Consider the following 8,948-nt stretch of genomic DNA (forward strand, 5'->3'; position numbering starts at 1 on the left):
AAATAAGGCTGGTTCTGGAGAAAATGCCGTGGGGCTTCTGGTGTCATTCCAAACACCACCTAAGGCTGCAGTGATATCTCCTGCTCGAGAGGTAGTCAAGTCTGTTTCTCTTGGGGACCCCATGAGCTACATAAATAATGTTTTGGAAATCTCGTTGTGATTATACTGGTAGCGTGGATTATCTTTTTAAAACGCGCGATCCTGCCCCACACTTGAGTGTTGGAACACTCCCCTAATACCAGGGATGTGCAAAGTTACTGGTCAGGAAACATCAGTTTCTGGTCCACAGAGAGGTAAGCTTGTTCCAGAATGTAATTAAATGCACTCCTACCTTCCCTGAGGAACTTTCACTACGAACAATCCCTCAACAGAATTGAACAAGATGCTCACCGATACAACTGATTTCTTTCTGGCACGAGCTCCCTATCTTGGAACAGAGAAGACTGGTGGTAGACATTTATGGACTGGGGTGGTCTGCCGACCGTACGTTGAGTGGCTGTGTTCGGTTTTACGTCCTTCTTGTCACTTGCCCTCAACAGACTCTCCGCAGACAGTATCCACACACCTTTGTGTGCCCTTGGGCTGATGGGTAGCTGGTTAGTTCCATTGGACACAAAGCAGAGAGAAGATCCTGGTTTTGCAGTAGCTCCTTTCCGGCCGACAGGACTCAACTGGGATCCGTAACACCTTTCCTTACAACTAATACCCAGTGTGGCTTCTGTTGGCCTTTGGAATCCCTCATGGGTAAGATTTAGTGAGGCAAAGGGTCTTGCCTCCTCTTTTACAGGATGAGAAAGGGGGCAGCAGGAGCCAAGAAGGTACACACACATTTCTAGCTAGGCGTAAATAAGTGGCACTGGGTCCCAAAGGGGCCTGGGAGAGAAGGTCACGGGCAAGAATGTCAGGGGCTCCATAAATGAGACACCCTGTTCTGGTTCCGGGAAGAGACAGAACAGAAGAGCGTATCTGGTCCACCGAGCCCACCTGTATGGGGAATGTAGAGATAGACTTTTCGCTCTCTGCAGTGGAGAAGGGGGATAAAGCACACTCCAGTGCGGAGAAGGTGATGGTGACGCCAGCACGAGACCGGGGGGAAGGAACGTGCCTACGTCTCTGCCTTTCACAAACCTCTGCGCCCCAGACATACCCCCCACCCACCCGAGGTCACGCTTGTCCCTAAGCGGCAGCTAATCTAGAGTAGAGAGAAATGGTTAGCCCGAGAAGCCTGGAGTCGGGCCGCTCCTCTGAAAGGACGTGAACAACAGATAACAGAAAAGAAACGGAGGCCCTAAGCTTCCCCCAGAAGAACAACAAAGGACCCAGAGTTGCCAGTGCACTCAGAATAAAAACCACGGAACGACAGATTCGCGAGAGAGTCGGCAAACTCTTCCTGGAAAGGGCCAGATGGTAAACATTTTAGGCTTTGCGGGCATATGGTCTCTGTCGCCACTACACAGCTCCAGACTGTGGCTCAAAACTCGTCTCAGATAAATAATACATAAGCGAGGCAGCGGGGCTGTGTTCTTACAGCACTTCACTCACAACACCGAAATTAGAATTTCATATAATGTTCACAGGTCATGAAATATTCCCTTGACGTTTTCAACTACTCTAAAATGTCAATTTTAGCTCACAGGCCCTGTACAAACGGGCCTCGGGCGGGATTTGGCTCCCGGGGCTGGTTCCCTGACCCCAGAATAGAATACACCACAGAAGGTCAAATACAGGTAAGTACCAGCTCTCAAGGTCCGCTCTGCGGTGGAAGTTCCATTATCTGGATTTCTTGCCTTTTCCTTTTTGTCTTGTTCCTTTAATTGTCCTGTGATTGCATTTGCCATTACTCTTGTTTCAGTTACCATGGCTACAGAACAAATTACCCCTCAAATCAAGGGCTTAAAACAACTATGACATAGGTTTTGACTTAAAAATACATATAGGTAATTTGTGTAGGGCCCTGATAGATAGTCCACCTGCGTGCGGCTCAGCAGAGATCTTTCTGGGATCTGACCCAAGGCCTCACAATCGCATCCTTGGCTTTCTCTTTAGACCATGTTTTCCCAGAAGACTTTTCTTAATTGTAACATCGTCTGTCATCTGGAGAAGCTGGCAATGGGGAACAGTTTTACTGGTGAATATTCACCAGGTCCTGGCTCCTTTATAATTAACCATTCTTTCCTTAGTGTGTCTGTCTCTCGTAGTGTGTCCCTCTCGCGTCTCATTTTACCGTAGGCATCTAGGAAAAGCCAGGCGACACCTTCAGAACATTGCCCGGAAATGTCCTTCGCTGAATCTCCAAATTCATTAGGTACATTTTCTATTTTTTCACATTTACCATAGTAACAGTCCTGCTGAGCTTTCTGCCATTAGATAATAATCCTCTCCTTTCCTCCAGCCTTTTTAAAAAGGATTTTATTAAAATCTACAGCCAATGTGGGGCTTGAACTTGCAACCCTGAGATCAAAACTCAGGTGCTTTACTGAGTGTGCCAGCCGGGCGCCCTTCTCCGGGCTCATTTTTCCTCACCCTCCTTGAAACGTCCCTGACTCTGGGATCGCAAGTTCTGCCAAGTTCGGCCAGCACAACACCACGGTGATTTCTCTGGTCTTTAGGGAGCCACGGCTGTGTCCCCCACAGCAAGGCTGGATCTTAGCTAGGGGTGCGGAGGGGCAGAGGGCTCACCCTTCCAGGCTTTATCTCGGCCCTCTCTTCCCGCTGTGCTTTCTCAGCCCTAGGGGTGGTGACTGCTCCCTGGGTCGCTCTTCTTAAAGTCTCCCCAGTTCTCTTTACTTGTTCCTAGCCAATTCCTTGTTCCTCCGACCCTCCCTTTAGTTACCAATTCTTGACATTAAAACTTGCCCTGTTCGTTGTAAGATAAACAAGTGCTGGGGATATCGTGTAAAACATGTCAGCCATAGTTAGCAATACTGAAATATGTACTTGAAAATTGCTGAGAGAGTGGATCTTAAAAGTCTTCATCACCAGGAAAAAATTGTCGCAATGCGAGGTGACAGATGTTGGCTCAAGGACCGTTTTGCAACACGTTCCTATATCAGATCCTTACGTTGCCCATCTTAAACTTACAGTGTTCTAGGTCAATCATATCTCAATACAACGTGAAAAATGAGTAAATAAATAAACAACCAAACAACTTTTCCTGTCAAATTACTGCGCGGTGCCTCTCTCCTGATTGGACTGATACCCCCGACCTATTGCCACGTAAAAAATCACATTAAAACGTGATGGCTGAACTGACGCAACAGCTCTCATTTATTCTCTCCCAGACTTGGTTGGGAATCTGGGCAGAGCACCGAGGACACGGCTTGCCTCTGCTCCTGGTTTCTGGAGACCCCACTGGAGGACTGTGAGGCTGGGGGCAGGAAATCACGCGAAGGACCATTTCCCCACGTGTCAGGCAGCCGCTGCTGGTGCGGGCTGGAGACCTCAGTTCCCCTGCAGGGTCTCCTGTGGCCCAGGTCGGGCTTCCTTGCAGCATGGTGGCTGGGTTCTGAGGACAAATGTCCTGAGAGGAGTCTATATACATAGACTTCAAACCGGTATAGGCCGAGTGCAAAAATTCAGCGTATGCATATATTAAGATATGCACTTAATTTTCGATACTGTTGTCGTTGCCGTGCCGAAACATAATCACATTAAAAAGAGTCAACTCTACAAATAATAACCCACCTTTTAAAAAAGGTATTTCCCACGCAGCTTTAGAGTCATAGATGAAGAAATCACAGATTTAGAAGTGATGTCTCACAAATTTAAGTGTGCTGTACGGATCTAGACCCTTGCGGTCTGATTACAGGAACCTGTCGATCCTCCTATTTATCGGAATTTTAAAGTGCTCCTCTCTTTCACGGCTTAGGCCTAGAACGGTAGTTGCACCAAGGTTACTTCTTTTCCTTCTTGGCTATTTCATTTTCACCGTCAGCTGGTGTTTTTCCAGCCACCGAAGGCAAACATGTTTCAGACTAGCTGCTGCCGCCCAAGGTGGGTCACTTTTACTGAAAAGCACCCGAGAGCCGTGGAGAAAGGAGGGGCAGGACTGTCCTGCAGCGCCCAAGCGACCCCGCAGGGCGGAAGGCAGCGCTGGTGAGTGATCCCGGGAGCGAGATGAAAGGTTAAGGGCGGCTCGGGCGCCGTACCCCCCCGCGGTCGCGTCTCTGGGTTCCCAGCCCGCGCCTCGCCCAGTCCCTCCGCGAGACGCAGCGGGCGCTGAGCCCCGGGGCACAGGCGGAAGCACCCAAGTAGCAGATTTGGCAGAGGTCGCCCTGCGGTGTCAGGATGGCCGAGTGGTCTAAGGCGCCAGACTCAAGCTTCCGCTTCCCGCTCTGGGGCTTCTGGTCTCCGCATGGAGGCGTGGGTTCGAATCCCACTTCTGACACTTCCGTTTTGTTCCCATCTCCGTGGATTCAAAATTCTCCCCCGTAACCGCCTGCGACTAAGTAACCGGCCACAAAAGAGTACGGGCGTGTTTTCACGGACATTTGGATGCAACCCCTTCCCTCTTCCCAGAAACTGGAACCGCGTGCGCGGGTGGGCGAGTCATCCACAGGCGGGAGGGTTTTTTACTGAGGAGAGAACTATGGACCCGCGTGCGGAAAAGCACCTGTTCCAAAGTTCCGGCCCAAAGTCTGCAGTGCCGCCTGTGAACTCTGAGAGCGAAAACCTTTAAGTCAGCAGTCGCGGAGAAGTGGCCCCGCTGTGCAAACACACTAACAGTAAGAGCTCCCTCTGAGATTTTATCTCAGGGTTATGTGATTTATGTGATTCATTTTTTGAAGGTAAAAAAAAAAAAAATGCATTCTATGAAGTTCTGCGTAGGCTAACATCTTGGTCTGAAACTTCAGATCTTAGATGTTTGCAGCTTTGCTATTGAATACGAGTTTGTCCCCCTGTTACTGAATTACTATCCAGCAACTTCTCCGGCAGGGATGTGTCTCGGTGGGATTCCAGCTCAGCTCCACCGCTGGCCTTGCCTAGGAAAGTCATTGTAGTAGTTTTTTTTTTCTGTGTTCAAAATAGAGATATATCTGACACACAATATTGTGTAAGCTCAATATCGTGTAACACTTAAGGTGTACAACAGAGTTCTTAGCTGGCCACATAATTATCATTTCTTCTAGTGCTGACAACAACCAGCATCTCGGTTCTTGACAAGTTTAATGTTCATAACACAGTTTTGTTGTTTATAATCACTGTGCTGTCTTTTAGGGTTCCGGGACTCATTTATCTAGTAGTTGCAAATATACACCCGAGAGTATCTCTCCCACCCACCCCCACCCCCAGCTCCTGGATTCCACCACTCCACTCTCTGCTGACACAATTTTGTTTTTAATTCCACATATCTCCTATATGTAGTATTTGTCTTTCTCTCTCTGACTCATGTCACTTAGCATAATATACTCAGGGTCTATCCATGTTGATTCAAATGGCAGAATTTCCCTTTTTTCTCCTGGCTGAATACTCTTCTATTATATACGTATAGATATATGTCTCCCACATCGTGATCCATTCACATATTGACAGACAAAGGTCACTTCCATATCTGGGCCATTATGCATAATACTGCACTAAACATGGGAGTGCCTATGTCTCTTCAATGCTGTTTTTATTTCCTTTGAATAAATACCCAGAAGTGGCATTTCTGTGGCATATGAGAGTTCTATTTTTATTTATTTCTTTTTTTGAGGAAACTCCACCCTGTTTCCGGCAGCGGCTGTCCCCGTTTGCACCCCCACCAGCAGTGAGCCAGGGCCCCCTTTTCTCCACATCCTTCCTTCAACAGCCTCTTGCTGAGGCTGGCTATTCTAACAGGTGTGAGGTGATATCTCATTGTGGGTTGGATTCGCATTTCCCTGACAGCTAGTGATGTTGAGAACCTTTTCTTTTGCCTGTTGTCCATTCGGACGTCGTCTTTGGGCAAATGTCTATTTAGTTCCTCCGCCCATTTTTAAATCAGATCGGTTGCTACTTTGTTATTAAGTTGTATGAATTCTTTACAAACTTTGAATATTAACCCCTTACCCAATACATGGTTTGCAAAATTTTCCTCCCATTCTGAGTGAGCCCTGGGACCAAAGGGTGGTGATGAGTCAGGCAAGAACCAAAACGAGCACTGTCAGGAGTGGGATTCGAACCCACGCCTCCACGCGGAGACCAGAAGCCCCAGGGCGGGAAGCAGGTGCTTGAGTCTGGCGCCTTAGACCACTCGGCCATCCTGACGAACCGTGCACTGTTGGTAAGGACCATTAATGACCGAGGCCCTTCCGTGCAGGAAGGGGGCGGGGCTCTGTTTCCAGAAGGCACGGGGGCGAAGCACCCGCAAACCCGAAGGCACAAGCGGACGAGCGGTGCGGGGAGTTGCGCGCTGGCGGCGGGGTGAAGGCGCGCGTCCCGGGGGCCTGCCTGCAGGCCCCGTCTAGGGCGTGGGGTGCGGCTGCAGGTGCTACCGGAGCCGGGGTGCGCCCGCCGTGCCTCGGGGGCTTCCCTGGACGGTCACGGACCCTCCCGCGCCTTCATCTGCACGAGCTTTTCCGCGGGGAGCCGGCCCCGGGGCGCAGCGGTGTTTTCGCGTCTCACCGGCTCCGGCCAGGGCGCGCGGGGCCTTGAACGTCCCTGCGCGGCCCTCGGGTTCCCTCCCCAGGGTCCCCCGGCGCCACCTCCTGGCTCCCCTCGCCTCTCCCCTTCCATTCCTTCGGCCTGCAGGGCGAGAAGGGATGTGATGCGGGGCGCGCCTCATCATAGGGCGCAGAATGAGAGAAGTAGGAGGGCACGGACGACTGGCTTCACCATCTCTCCTGAGTTGAAAAAGACGTTGTCTTTCAAATCCCTCCTGCCTCGACCAATGTTCTCTTTTCCTGCTGCCCCATAGGAGCGTTCTTGGTCAGTTCCCCCAGTTAATGGCCTGCAGAAACCTGTCGTTTCCCACGAGGACCCCCGAAACATGCAGGCCCCAACTGGCAGACAGCTGTGCCAGGATCCTAGTCTGTGCGCACGGCCGTGGGGGGCCGTGTGGGGGGGGGGGGATAGTTGTCTGGTTTGGGTTGGTGTCGGTCTTCACAGAGAGCACCCCAGATACTGTCTCCAAGGCAACGCAAAGTAGTAGAAAACGTGAAGGTCTTGAATCAGATGTGTGTGCCTGAAGCCCCGTGACTCACAAAAGTGTGGTGTGGGATCGCTTTGCATGAGTCGGGCCATCTGTGAACGTGTCCTCCATCCCTACATTTAGGGAACAAGTCCCCCCTCGAGATCCTCCAGGGATTAAGGAGACTTCATGTAGGCCTCCCCCCCACCCCACCCCAGCAAACCATGTGACAAGTGGCCGCTGCTCAAGACCCCGGCCACCTTCACTTTTCTATTGGCTAACGTGGCTGGTGTAGCAACAACTCCAATCCCCTGCTCCATTGCCCTTTCTGAACTGTGGTGTTCTATCTTCCAAACACTTAGAAAATGTGCTGCCAGTCCTCCTTTCTGCCAATGAACTTGTTTTCAGACTTTGCCTGCCCACCTTGGGCGGTGTGCTCTCTCAAGATGCCCTTGACATCTCAGTCAGGACTTCTTCCTCCTTCTCTCTTGGAAACTCTCCCAATATATTGGTGCTATCAAGCAGATGAAAAGGCAAGGCCTTGGGGTGCCAGGCTGGCTCAGTCGGTAGAGCCTGTGACTCTTGATCTTGAGGTTGTGGGTTTGAGCCCGATGTTGGGTGTGGAGGTTACTTGGCAAATAAAGTCTTTTTTTAAAAACCTGAAAACTTGACTTCTAAACATATCATATGAACACAATGTCAAAGGTTTCCTATGTCTCACTAGTTAATGAGTAAACACTTAGAAATGTTTCAAAGGAGAATGGGAAGAACAGACCACACACAATCAGAAAGGCTGAAGTCAATTTGCTAACAGGTGCAAAACTGGTTAATATCCTATAGCACACTAAAGCTCAGTGTTTGGGGTCCTCTCTTCTCCTGGACAGAATTGTATTCCAAGCGTGCAAAATCCTTTGCAGTGATGTAGACAAGAAGCACTTGCAAAATTATTTGTTTTAATAAGTTAACCTCTACCACCATAGAGTTCTAAAATAGCCTCATGAATAAAAGTCAGTCCAAGGTGCCCATTCCTATAAAACTGGATAATTCCCAGAGGGTCTGCTAGACCATGCCCAGCACTTCACTAAGGCAAGGACCCAATCATTTCTGTTGTCCATTTTTACGTCTCTGATGATTTTTTGACGCATGTGAAATCTTATATAAGCTGATTAACAGTAAGCTAATTAGGAGAGTGGAGAGAGAGACATGTTTGATCAGTCCACTGTGTTCTGACTCTTGTCTCAGTTTACCTATGTATAAAATGGGATATATGTATTTAATTTCAGTACTGTGGTCAGGGAGAACACTTTAAAACCTTTTATGCTTTCCTTAGTTTACATGCTTTTCAAGGGGAGCAGAATAGACCACCCCAGGGTGTGCCACTTTGGCATTTGACTCAACTGCCTGAAAAATGTAGATAGAAGGCCTGGCCCAGGAAGAGAGCAATTAGCAGAAAAGACTATAAAAAGTGTGGAACAGGGGTGGTGAGCTGGGGGGAGCTCACAGGCCTGTTTGTTCTAAGTCCTTCCTGTGTCCCATTGTCTTTGCACCGCATGACAGATATTTGTTTACCAAACGTTTGCTCTGCCCATCTTCCTGTGAGTCGTCTTCCTTCTTGTTGAAGCCCCAACCCCTGTCCCATTCCTTAGCTCAGAATGGCAAATAAATCAACTTGCCCCTGAGTCTCTTGTCTTTGGGGCTCCCATATGTATGAAATTAAGTGTGTTTTCTCCTATTGATCTGTCCTATGTCAATTTAATTAACAGACCAGCCAAAAGAACCTAGAGGATAGAAGGAAAATTTTTCCTTCCCTACACTTTCCAATGGACTCGTGTGTTCCCAAAATTAATAAAAACAAATG

General features: G+C 49.1%; 2 non-coding genes across 2 annotated transcripts; one reads left to right on the plus strand and one right to left on the minus strand.

The window, feature by feature from the left end:
- The first annotated feature begins 4,281 nt into the window (after positions 1-4,281).
- Positions 4,282-4,387, plus strand: TRNAL-CAA (transfer RNA leucine (anticodon CAA)). Its single transcript has 2 exons — positions 4,282-4,319; positions 4,342-4,387. It is a non-coding gene; the product is annotated as a tRNA-Leu (tRNA).
- A 1,735-nt stretch (positions 4,388-6,122) lies between these two features.
- TRNAL-CAA (transfer RNA leucine (anticodon CAA)) lies at positions 6,123-6,228 on the minus strand. Its single transcript has 2 exons — positions 6,191-6,228; positions 6,123-6,168 (listed from the first exon to the last, which is right to left on the minus strand). It is a non-coding gene; the product is annotated as a tRNA-Leu (tRNA).
- Between the last annotated feature and the right edge of the window lie 2,720 nt (positions 6,229-8,948).

The sequence above is a fragment of the Panthera onca genome, chromosome B2 (assembly GCF_046562875.1).
Source record: "Panthera onca isolate mPanOnc1 chromosome B2, mPanOnc1 haplotype 2, whole genome shotgun sequence".
NCBI lineage: Eukaryota > Metazoa > Chordata > Mammalia > Carnivora > Felidae > Panthera > Panthera onca.